The following is a 13,395-nucleotide window of genomic DNA, read 5'->3' as shown; positions in this document are numbered from 1 at the left end:
AAATAACCACAGCATAGGGAAGGAGAGGGAAAAGCCCTATGTAATCCCAAGGTTTATGAATATTTCCCTTCAGGTGCTAAAATATTAGTTTCCAGTAGACCTGGATGGTGAGTTCGGTTTGTATAACATAGCCCCTACACGTTCTCCAGATGGAGCCCTGGCGACACTGAGCAGCAACTAACACGGCTCCGGCTTGCAGGACTGGGACACATCCGAGCCGTGCGGCCGCTAACACGGCTGCGCGACCTTTTCTAAAAACTGAAAACATGCAATCTTTTAATGGAAAACCAATTATCAAATGCTTCCTTAGTAGGGCTGTCTTTCTTTGGGGAAAACTCCAACAACAATAGTGAGTTTTGTGTTGCAATATGGAACGTAATCAAGGTAAGGAGAAAATGAAGTGAAATTCATCAGTTATACAGTTGGGGGTGGGGGGCGGGGGCGGTGGGTATACTGGGGATTTTGGTGGTGGAATATGGGCACTGGTGAACGGATGGCGTTTGAATATTGTATAACTGAGACATAAACCTGAAAACTTTGTAACTTTCCACATGGTGATAAAATAAAAATTTAAATAAAAAAAAATTTTCACTAGGTGACAAAGACTGCCAAATGTTACAGTCAGAGGGAGCATTGGGGCTCTATTACTATTGAGAATGTCTACATCATGAAATGTTTTTTGAGTTAAATATACACTATAGTAGGCTATAGATTACTATAGTAGGTTAAATAATGACCATTTCCCAAAAAAAATGAAAATATTATTTTAAGAAAAGGAATGCCAAGATTAATATCAGGCATAAGAGACTTCTAAAGAAAAAGTCTCTACAGAACTTCTCAGGGAACAAGAAAGATATTCCCTAATGGCAAAAAGATCAATTCATCCAGAGGGTGTAACAATCCTGATGTATTTATATCAAATACAATAAAACTTGGAGTTAGATGAAGCAAAAAAATTCATAGCATTAAGAAATGGATAAATCCAGTTATACATGGAGAGTTCAACACACATCTCACATTGACTGATAGAAAACCAGGGAGGAAGTCGGCCAGGATGCAGAGAATGGAACACTTACCAAATCGATGGGATGGCTATTTATAGCATCGTCCAGCCGCAGAGGAATGCTCATCCTCCTAGAGCAGGTGGATTATTCAAGATAGACCAAATTCTGGGTCATGAAACAAAGCTTAACAAACTTAAAAGAGTTGAAATCATCCAAGCGCATTCTCTGACCACAGTGGAATTAGACTAGAAATGGATAACCAGTGACTTCTGGAAAATCCCCTAACTCCTGGAAATGTATTGTGTTGGTATTTTGATTTGGGGGTCTCCCGAGGAGTGCCCGGGACCATCCGGGCCACCCCAGCAGTGCGAGCCTCTAGGGTTACACGCAGTGGAGAAGAGAAAGGGGGCGGCAGGTGGCGGCAGGAATTGAACCCGGGCCAGGGGAATCGAGGCGTGTTCCAAACCTCTGTGCTCTCTCCCCAGCCACGAATAAACAGCCACTTTATTTGTTTGGGGAACATCCCCGGTGGTACTCCAGACTTACTCCTGGCAGTGCTCAGGGCAGTGCTACAGGACTCCAGGAATTAAAGGTGGGTTGGTCAAGTTCAGGCAAGCGCACTGCCCACTCTCCAGCTTCCCAACTTTTAAATAACTTCGAGGTCAGAGCTAGGAAGTTGAGAAGCTGATGAGCAAAGCCAAAAAGTTCGATTCAGCAGCCCACACCCCAGGAGGTCTTGTGGCCTCTCAAGGTTTTTATGAGACTTAAATGCCAGGAAAAGGAATTTGGAATCAGCACTGTACTTAGGGAGGGTTGGATAACACACCCGGCGATGCTCAGGGGTGACTCCTGGCTCTGCACTCAGGAATTACTTTTGGCAGGGCTCAGGGATGCCCGTATGGGATGCCGGGGACCAAACCAGGTCAGTGGGGTGCAAGGCAAACGCCCTACCCACTGTACTACTGCATTAGTGGACAAGCATTGAAGGGTTTTCACAATTTGCAGACAGACGGCGTTAGGTGTGGCTGGCAGGAAGAATCTACAATTTGTCCTGCCAGAGAAACAATGAGATATGACAGAATTTTATTTTTCCAGATGTCTGAAAAGAGACTTTTGTTTTGTTTTTGTTTGGGGGTCATAGCTGGGGCTTACTCCTGGCTTTGTGCTCAGGGATGACTCCTGGCAGGATTTGAGGGACCATATGTGATGCCATCTTCCCATTTCACAGAGATTATCCACATTGTCTTTCTGAGGCCCAGGCATGCCTGGAGGACTGTCAGCTTCAGAGGGAGGAGTCTTGCCTCCACCATCAGACAGGGAACTTGAGGACAAGCCCCATGTAAAACCTTCAGATTAGGGATTTCTCGAGGGTGAACAAGCTTAGGGTTCTGGACAAGTTGCCTGACCTCCCTGCACCTCAATATCTCATCAGCACAATGGGGAAGAGACCTAAATCTGCATGCTGGAGAAAATTTTTAAAACTCTGCACAAAATCTACACAACGAAGAGGAAACCATCTCGCCTCGGCTAGACTGTCCTCGGGCTGAGCTGTGCACAAAAAAGGCTGGGGCGGGGGGTGAGCTGGTGGGGAATCAGGAGCTGCTGTGGGATCCTGGCTGGAGGTAGCGGGTGGGGGAGGGTCCTCTGGTGTGTTCGGAGGCTTAGCGGCATGACAGAGCCGGGGAGGGGCGACAGGGCTGGGCCTCTGAAGAAACCCCCGGAGACTTTGAGCAGCGCCCATGACAGGCCCCAGCCCATCCCTTTGAAGCTGTGGGAACATCAATCCTCCTTCTTATCTCAGCCTCTCTGCCCCGCAGCACCGCACAATTGTACAGCAGCGACTGCTACGGGCCCAGAACAGAAGAGCCAAGTCAGACATCCCTGTGCCGCCAGGGAGGAGCGGTGCTGGGCAGAGTCTGCTTCCCCTGGCCTTCCCCCGGCCCAGCCTCACAAGGAAGCGAGGAAGGGAAGAGGCGATGTCATCCAGGATGTAAGAACTCCCAGTCCCCAGTCCCCAGCCTGTGTAAGCCCACCCCCGCTCCCAGCACTCCTCTTTGCTTCAAAGTCTGCTTTGCAGCATCTCCTTTGGCTGAGATCTAAAGACACGGAGCCAGGCGGCAGAGACGGGCTCTAACTACAGGTCTGCCCGGGGTTTGCTGTGTGACCTTGAGCAAGCTATGGCTCCTCTCTGAAGCACCATTGATCTCACTTCAAAGCAGAGTCACTGTAGATGTTTTATTTGTTTTTGGTTTTTTGGGGTCACACTTGGGAGTGCTCAGGGCTGACTCCTGACTCTGCACTCAAGGATCACCCCTGGCAGTGCTCAGAGAACCAGATGTGATGCCAGGGATGGAACCCAGGTAAGCCATGTGCATAGCAAATGCCCTACCCGCTGTGCCATTGCTCAGGCCCCCGTAGATATTTTTTTCCCCAGAGCTCCATTTAGCCCTCCATGACGGAAAGCATCTGAGGACAGGATCGGGGTTCGGAGTGGAGTCAGGCTGGTTGCCTTAGATCCTCTCACTGAAGGGTCACCCGACAGCCCTGGATGGTGAGTCCCCACCAGAGGTGAAGGACGCTGACCAGGGGGATCGTGTGTCCGAGGACAATGTGGGGGTGTCTGGCGGATAGCGGGAGTAGTCATCACCCTCTGATTCTGCAGTGGACAATCAGCTGAGCCCATAACCAGACAGCCCGTTTGAAGCCAAAGTCAGCAGCAGCCTTGGCTGCCTGACCCCGGAGTCCTCAGCCTGCAAAGGGGGCCCATCAAGGCTGGGAACTCCCGGAGGGAATTTCCTGGGGAGAGTTCAAGGTTAGAGCAAATAATAATACAGAGAGCGGCTAAGGCACTGTTGACACAAGCTTTGCCCTTCACAGGTACATTTATTTCACACATTTGTCTGTTTTGTGGTGCCCGGAATCAAATCCAGAGTCTCATGTGGGCAAGGCAGGAACTCTGCCCCAGAGCCACGTCCCTGGCCCTATCTCATTCCTTCAACCTCGTGATGTTCTTGAAGTTGATCTTGTCCTATTTCACAGGGGGGGAACTGCACAGACAGTGGCTTGCACAGGACCCCACAACACAAAGTGATAGGACAAGGTTCTAATGTAAAAAACTCAGGCCCTGCTCTCGCCACTTTCCAGATCACCCTAGAGAGAGGCGGAGGGCTCTTCCCCCGCGCTCCCAGTCCTACCCATGTCAACTGAATGTCGACTGGTGGGAGAGGAGTGAGCGTCTCACAGAAGCCGCTTCCCTGCACACCCCTGGATTTCAGACCCACACTCGCTCCTGGTGAGAGAGTGAAAAGGGGGAGGAGGAGAGAGGAAAATAACCAAACAACCCCCACAATCCGAAGCTGCCGGAGACAAACCCCTCCAGGAGCTGACTGGCAGGTCCTCAGGGGGCCGGGTCCTCACTGGGGCCCACCCACCTGTCCTGCACAGAATCGCCCCAGCTGTGATGGTTTCCTGGGAGATGAGCTTGGTGGCACCCCAGAGGTGAAGTTTCCAGGAAACGACTCAGGTGAAGCGCTCAGAGGCAGCCTTGGCAACCAGTCACGACTAAGAGTATATTAGCACACAAGGCTTAACCTGTAACCTGTTAATAATCTCTTATACAAGGGTCTAATGACTCCAATCTTCAACACTTTCTTTTAAAGAAATCTTTTTTGATCATTTTTAGCAACTTAATCATAATAAGAGATGCAAAAGAAATCAAATCATTTAGAGCCTGCTACAGGGGCAGGCTTGGGTGGTATTTGGGAAAACAGCAAATAATGGTGATGGGAAGGTGTAAAGGCGGTGGGATTGATGTTGGAATATTGAATGTAATAAATCACCTGACGAATTTTATAAAAATAATCTTTTAAAAAGGCAGCCAGGGCCGGAGCGATAGTACAGCAGGTAGGGCTTGCATGCAGCCGATCCGGGTTCGATACCCGGCATCCCATATGGTCCCCAAGCACCACCAGGAGTAATTTCTGAGTGCAGAGCTAGAGGAACCCCTGAGCATTGCCGGATGTGACCCAAAGAAAAGACAAAAAATTAAATAAATAAAACTCAAAAAGTAAAAATAAAAATAAATTTTAAAGGCAACGTCGGGGCCAGAAAGATAGCACAGTGGGTAGGGCACTTGTCCTGCACACAGCTGACCCACGTTCAGTCCCCAGCACCCCATATGGTCTTCAAGCCCTGTCAGGAGTGATTCTTGAGCACAGAGCCTGGAGCAAGCCCTGAACATCGCCGGATGTGGCCTAAGAAAAAAAAAACCAAAAAGGGTCGCCCTTGAATACACAAGTGCTCTTGATACACCAGGGAGACTCAGCCCCTCCTCGCTCTTTCTTTTTCTTTTTTTTTATTTTTATTTTATTCTTTAATTAGTGAATCACCATGAGGGTACGGATACAGATTCACACATGTTAGAACTTGTTTTTCCCTCATACAATGTTCACCTCCTCGCTCTCTTGAGTTGCAAGGAAAATGCATTATTTTTTCATTAAAAATTCATTTTGAACAGGTAGCCTTCAGAGATATAATTGGCCACATTACTCTCTCCATTAGCAGTTCCGGGGGGTCACTGGGGTTTCTGACCCCTCTCCTCTCCGTTTCACCCTTTCTGTCATCTCGTCAACCTGGGTGGAGCACATTCCCCACGGCCCCTCGCTGCACACAGCCTGATTTCACACTGCATGGCTATTTTAAACCAGGGAGAAGAGTCAGAATGAACTCGCTTACCCTGGGCTGGCCTGTGGGTCACAGGTGCCCAGCCGGCAGCAGAGGGAGATGCCCCCTCCTGCAGAGATCCAGGGCAGAGGTGGGAAAGAGGAATTGGAACCTTCTGGATCTAGATGAGTGGTCCCACACACATCCCTTGCCCTCTCTGGGTTTCTTTGCCCTCACCAGTGATAAGTGTTAGCACTACAGATGTGTTAAGCCTGTGCCTGTGAAATACAGCAGGAAGGAAAAATCACGTGAACAATTTTATATTTTTTTAAGGCAGCCTTGGGGGCCAGAAAGATAGCACAATGAGTAGGGCATTTGTCTTGCATGTAGGTCACCCAGGTTCAATCCCCAGCACCCCATCTGATCTTCTGAGCCCTGCCAGGAGTAGGAAGATATTACAGGGCTCAGGCAACCCAGTTTGATCCTGAGCACTACATGGCTCTGAGCAATGCCAGGTCTTCAGGCCCTGACACTGAATCACGTTGATTTGGCCAAGTACCACAGGAGCCCTCAGGATCCCTGAACATTGCTTAGAAGCTACCCTTCCCCCCAACTCTCCAGAAAGGCAGCTGTGGTTGGGGTGTGAAGGTATGAGAGGTTGCTGTTGGGAGCCAAGTAAGCTGTAGACGCGGCAGACTGGGGCGTCTTCCATTCCTGTGTGAGAGGCCCAGGTCCCACCCCCAGCACCACACATACCCCCAGGCACCATCAGGAGTGGCCTTGTTGCTCCTTAACAATAAATAAGTTGGTTGTTTTTTTTTTTTTTTTAAAGACGTGGCCGGGGGGCTGGAGTGATAGCACAGCGGGTAGGGCGTTTGCCTTGCACGCGGCCGACCCGGGTTCGAATCCCAGCATCCCATATGGTCCCTTGAGCACAGCCAGGAGTAATTCCTGAGTGCATGAGCCAGGAGTGACCCCTGTGCATCGCTGGGTGTGACCCAAAAAAGCAAAAAAAAAAAAAAAAAAAAGACGTGGCCGGGCTAATACAGCAGAGATGATGCAGCAGATAAGACACTTGCTTTGCACACAGCTGACCCAGGGTCCATCCCTGACATCCCATATGGTCCCCTGAGCACTGTCAGGAGTGATTCCTGAGTCAGAACCAGGAATAAGCCCTGAGCATCGAAGATGCGGCCCTAAAACCAATAAAAGACACTGCCTGGTGAGAGCTGGCGCTGGCAGGGGCCCAGGTGAGGCAGGCAGCATGGTCAGGAGAAGACCCCCAGGGAGAAGGCCCCTCCTGAGCACGAGGTAGCTGGCAGCCAGTGCTCTCTGCTCCCTCACATGCCTCCTACCCAGAGCCGCGCCTGTGGGTTATTTCTGGTGTGCACGACAACCAGATACGAGGTGACACAAGTGTCATCTTCAACTGTCTGGGGGAAGTGGGGAGCAAGAGGGGCCTCACGTGACCCAGCAATGGTCCCAGGAGCAGCACACAAGCCCGGGACCCTCCAGTGTGCTCAGGGGGCTTCGGGGGCTGGGCTGGCTGGAGCTCTGAGGAGTCCCCAGGAGTGGGGGTCTGCCCCCACCCCAGCCCCCATCCTCGGCACCTCTTGCTCATGACATGATGTACAGCTGTCTGCGCTGTCAGAAATACTGTGCTCCATGGGGGCGGGGGCAGAAACCTGCCACCAAGCAGCTAAACTTATCCTGACTCCCCGTGGAGAGGGAAAGAGAGGAGGGAACAGCTTCAAGGCAGGGAGCATTGGCACTTGGCAGCAAAACGCCATCAGGATGCATGTGACCAGGCCGAGACGGGCAGTCAGGGCCTGGTGTCCAGGGCTCATCTCTCCCACAGGGACGCAGTGACGTGGCCTTTCCTGTGGTCTGCTTGCGAAGGACACTGGAGCAAATTTTTTATTTTTTATTTTTAAACTTTAATTTAGGCACCGTGGCTTACAGAACCATTAACGACGGGGTTTCCTACGTAGCACAGTCCCTCTCGCACCCTCCCCAGTGTCCTCTTCCCTCACCACTGTCCCTGTGTCCCCGTCTCATCCCTCATTCGTCCCCAAAGTAAGCTGTCTGCCGAAGACCCATTCTGAGCTTCTGTGGCCTTTGGGCATTTGTTGTTCCCCTTCTGTGTTCCTTTATATCCCACATATGAGACTCGTCTATCTGTCCCTCTCCTACTGACTCATCTCACTCAGCATGATACTCTCAGCATCCGTCCAGGTAGCAGCAAATTGCATGATTTTATCTTATTTCTGCAAATTTGATTTCTGATACTGGCCTCACCCTGAACAGCTGGTGATCCTGGTGCCCAGCTTCCTGCAGAACACAGCGCGGCTCAAACTTCTGGGCTCATGTGCATGCACTGTATGTACTTGTGTGTCTGCCCCTGTGCATGTGTGCTTGTGTGCACAATGCATGTGTATTCACATGCATGTGTGCTCACATGCCTCTGCTCATGTATGTGTGCTGTGTGCATGTGCTCGTGTGCATATGTGCTTGTGTGCACATGTGTGTGCATGTGTGTTCATGTGCCTGGGTCATGTGCATGTATGGATATGTGTGCTCATGTGTTTTATTTTTTTATGCAGGAGTACTTCTATTTGTGCAGCCATTGATTAAGCTGATTAAACTGGGCATGAATTCCACTTTACATTTTTTAAAAATTTTTTAAATTGGATATCCAAGAGATAGACCATTATAAAGCTGTTCATAATTAGGTTTGTCATACAATAATCCAGCACCCGACCTTCCACCAGTGTACATTTCCCATCACCAATGTCCCTCATTTCCCCACCACATCCCCCAACCCCTCCCCCAGTCTCCCTCTATGGAGGCACTTTCATTCTTGCGCTCTCTCCTTTGTTGCATTATGGTTTGCAATACAGGTGCAGGAGGTCATGGTGTTTGTTCGGGGCATTCGGTATTGTTATTGGGACAGTAAGACTGGAGTGGCTTTTCAATTGGGTGGCAGCTTCGGGGTGTGGATGTGACTGCCAAGGCTTCTGGAAGTACAGGGAGGTGGGGGGAGGTAGCCCATCCCGACCCAAGAAAGCCTGGAGATTTCAGTCACAAAACCCACATACCAAAATTTTCAGCAGATTGTATCTAGTAAGGTCCGTCCTGAGACAGTGGAGTCAGGCCGGGGGTATGGTGGCAATTTTGTATTGTGGGAGCAAGCGGCTGCCAGGGGCTCTGCTTGGGTGGGCACAGCCAACACCCTTCTGATTTACCCCAGTCTGTTTAGCCATGCATGGTTCTGAGATTAACTGTGGCTTTTGATCTCTTTTGAGATTTCTCTATGAGTCTCTGAAATAAGGCCAATAAATGAGCTTGTATAGCTGAGCCGGAGGTGGTTTGTGGGCATGGCTCCCACATACCTAATATTTTTGTCATTTAATTTCTTGGTAAACTTGGTTGTTGGGGTCCGGTCAAAGGTACAGTGGCAATTTTGGGTGTCAGAAAGCCTGAAGGCACCACCAAGCCGCTGATGCACTTGCCCCACAGGTACAGGTTGACCTGTTGATATGTATTCTCATATGTATATGTGCTAGTGTGTGCACATGCTCGTGCATGTGTGTGCATGTGCTCAGATGCATGTACATTTGCACGTGTGTTCCTTTCCCTCCCCCACTTCCTTGTTGCTGGCATTGGCAGTGACAGATGAGGGGTCGTTAGCTGTGGTGCTTGAACTCTGAACTGAGGCTCACACATTTGGGGGGTGCTGCTTGCTAGGGCTTCCTGCAGTCAGAGGTCACACACAAGCTTACTAGAGGTCAGAGTTCCTGGTTACGGAGCATGTGCATCTTTGAGTTTTGGTGGTGCTCACACACACACACACACACACACACACACACACACACACACACACAGAGACATGCTCTCTCTCACACACTCTGGCTGTGATAAGGCTGCATTGTGCAGGGTCATGTGGGGCACAGGGATATGAAAGCATGACCAGGCGCTTTCAAGGCAGATGTTCTGGGCTTCTCAATGTTCCTCCTGACCCTGGGGGTTGGGGTTCTTTGAACTTGGGCCCTGATATTACTACCAGCCTCGCAGAAGCAGGAGGTCTGGTTCACAAGGTTTTCTAGACTCCCTGGGGAACTAGTAATAATAAGATTGATGTGAGGTTAAGAATAGCCCCCAGGGGCTGGAGCAATAGTACAGTGGGCAGGCCATTTGCCTGCAAATAGCTGACCTGGGTTCAAATCCTGGTGTCCCTTTTGATCCTCTAAGCCCTGCCAGGAGTGATCCCTGAGCCTAGGGCCAGGATTAAGCCCTGAGCATCACCAGGTGTGGCCAGAAAACCAAAACAAAACATCCTAGTTCCCAGGCGCTTCTGGCTCAGCAGGTCGTTCCCCTTCCCCCCCACCACCCCGGAAATCATCAGCACCTATGGGTGCCAGGCACAGCAGGAGGAAGAAAGATGCCAGGCACTGACCTGGCAGAGAGGAATCTGTGGCCCAGAGAAGAGCAACGAGCCCCACAGAGATGCCACCAGGGTCCAAACACACGGAGGCATCCTCCACGCCGAGGCTCTCTGAGAAAGCCTTGACTCATCAGTGCCCAGGGAAAGATGGAGCAGGGTGGGCACCCCTTGTGGGCACCAGCACCAGGGCCAGCTGCAGGAGACACCTAAGGGAACAGAGAAGTCCCCCCCTTCCTGGAGCAGACAGCAGGGGGTGGCTTCATGCCACAGGACTCCCACCCCAAAGCCGGCACCAGCCCAGGCCCGGGGAGGAGGAACCTCCTCAGCATCTGGAGTCTTCAGCCTAGGGCCTGGCATGACCAAACCAGCTCCGACTGGGCCCCAAGCGCGGGGTTGGGCCCAATCCTGCTCTTAGGGGATGAGCTGGGGCTGAGAGACAGCAGGTCAGAGGGCCCTCGGTCAACAAGAAGGACTAAGGTCATGTGCTGGTGGAACAGGGCCCAGCAGTGGTCCTGAGGCTTTCTGCTGGGGCCACATCCCTCCAAGGACTCAGTCCCCAGTGCCTCCACACCCTCTGAGGAGGAGTGGAAAGGTTCTCTTTTTCATGCAAATTCAAGAACTTGATAACCTTCAATCACCCGCCAAGAACCATATCAATGCCCAGGACTCCTTTTTCCTCATTGACTTGCCTTCTGGTTTACAACCAACCGATTTTAGGGAGCGGGCTTTACCTATCTCTGTATATTTGTCATCACTGTCACCACCCCAGTCCTGGTGCCAGCCCTGAGAAGGACTGCCTCATTGCCCCCACCAGCTCCTTCCTTTTTAGGAACCAGCAGTTTCCACTGAAACAAGGAGTTCAATCTTCTAGTTCCTTCTTCCAGTTTTCAGATTCTCCACAAAAAAGAAACCATTGAAATCTTTCACTTCCTGAGTTAATTAGCACCTCGAATCTGTCCATCTTGTCCCCAAAAGCATGGTTCCACCTTTTCCATGGCAGCATAGTAACCCACTGAGCATTGTACCACAGTTTCTTTATCCAGTCGACAGCACTCGGGGGGAGCCCATCTTTGACTGGTGTGGGCGATGAACATGCAGTGTTTCTAACCAACGCTTTCATAAACTTTGCATAAAAAATGAGGAGTAAAGACTGGGAATCCTGTGCCCTGAAAGAGCTTTTGTGTCCAGGAATTTAAAAGCAGAAAAATGGGGTTTTCATCAGCCAGAGGAAACATACACAGAAGCAAAACTAAATAATCTGAGTGGGGTGGGCAGAGGCAGCTAGAACAGAGAAGAGACAACTATGGCAATGATACTTGAAAATGATCATTCTGAACAAGAACAGTGCTGAAAAGACAAACATGATAAGCTTTTAGTACCTGTAGTGCAAACCATAATGCCCAAAATGTGGGAGGGAATAGAAGAAAGGAGAAAGAAGAAAAAAAGAGGAGGAAGAGGAGGAGGAGGAGGAGGAAGAGGAGGAAGAGGAGGAAGAAGAGGAAGAAGAATTAAAAGGAGGAGGAGGAGGAGGAAGAGGATGAAGAAGGAGGAGGAGGAGGAGGAAGAGAGAGGATGAAGAGAGAGGATGAGAGAGAAGGAGGAAGAGAGAGGAGGACGAGGAGGAGGAAGAGGAAGAAGAAGATGAAGAAGAGTGAAACTGGAGACATAAGTGGCAGGAAATATACACTGATGGAGGGGTGGGTGTTAGAACATTGTATGACTGAAATTAAATCACGAACAACTTTGTAACTATGTATCTCACGTTGATTACATTTAAAAATAAAATAAAATTTAAAAATTAAGAATCTGGTTGACTGACAGGGAGGAAGCTCAGGTGTCAGGGCATCTGCCCCGTATGTGGGAGACCCTGAAATCCCTCCTCAGCATCACTGGGGTACCCCTGCTCCTCAGAGCGCCACTGGGATGAATACCCTCAGTCGGGACCTGGGACACTCTCCCAGGGGGTTGGCCAACTATGGAAATTAACAAACATGGTAGGGACCATACATGGCCTGCAGGGGGTGGGGGAATGAGCTTGACATATGCCAATGCCTTTCAAGAATCATGACCAAGGAAGGCTGGGGCCAAGATCAGGGATTGGGATTAAGGCGTCTGTCTTGCATGAGGCAACCCCAGTTCCATCCCCAACACTGTGTGGTTCCTGAGCACGTCCAGGAGCAATCCCCAAGCTCAGAGCAAGGAAGAGACCCAGAGCACTGCTGGGTGTGAATCAACACCCCACTCCCCTCAAAATCAGGCCAAGGAGAATGATGTATCGACGCCTGGACTTGCTTCTGTGGAGCACCCCACAATTCTGGCTGAGCAGGAAACCCGTGTGTGGTTTCTCTGAGACTTGGGTAATATCAACAAGCGCTAATTGGGCGGGGGGGGGGGGGGGATATTGTCCACGATTTGCAGCTAGAGGCCTAAGGGAGCTTCAGTGGCTGATCTCTGCCCTTGGGAGCATGTAGCTGAGCTGTTTCGTCTCCCAGCCTAAACCGTGGTTTCCTAGGGATGGACTGCAGTTCATTCTCACTGAGCAGGTGGTCAGCGTGGAGCTCAAGACAGAGACGAGCCCAGCTGGTGAGTAAGTGTCCCCCCACGCCCTCATCCCCCCCTCTGGACCTTCACTTTGGAAACTTCTTTCCAACCTCAGAAGGGAAACTTCTGGCCTGGGAAGTTTCCCAGTCTAGCCCCCACTTCCCTACTCAGAGGCACCTCCTCCTGCTTCCAGGAAGACCTCCAGGGTTTCCTGGATTAGGATGGAGTAGTGGAGGGAGGGAGCGTGATGTTTTGATTTACAAGGCGTCCTGCCGTTGCCAGCTAAGACAACACTGAAAGCAAATGAGACAACAAATTGTTTCCACCCAACACTTTCTCCCCAACCTGAATGTTAATAAGGACCCGAATATTAACATTTCTTGTGTGGCTGGAGGGATCTGTGACCCAGGAAGAGAATGGGGGGACATTCAAAGTTGAGGTCATAGTCCACACTTCCACTCTCAGCTTCTGATTCCAATTTGGTGGGTCTAACAGTGATGACTAAGATGTTTTAGAGCCCAGAGGCTCCAGTGCAGCCCCGGGACCCAGCAGAAAGGTGGGCGATGCTTAGGGGAGAGAAAGGGGGAGTCGGAACCCAGAGGAAACAACTCCTGGGCTCAGCCAACACATCCAGTCTGGGGCCAAGGGCTGAGTGGCCAGAATGGCCCTGAGAGGGGAAAACGTAGAAGAACCAGACTTTGAACTCATGGTGGAGGGTGAGGTGGGTGATGCTTAGAAATCTCC

Source organism: Sorex araneus, chromosome 3 (assembly GCF_027595985.1).
Source record: "Sorex araneus isolate mSorAra2 chromosome 3, mSorAra2.pri, whole genome shotgun sequence".
Lineage (NCBI taxonomy): Eukaryota > Metazoa > Chordata > Mammalia > Eulipotyphla > Soricidae > Sorex > Sorex araneus.
The sequence above is the reverse complement of the archived record's forward strand: the minus strand, read 5'-3'. Positions refer to the sequence as shown.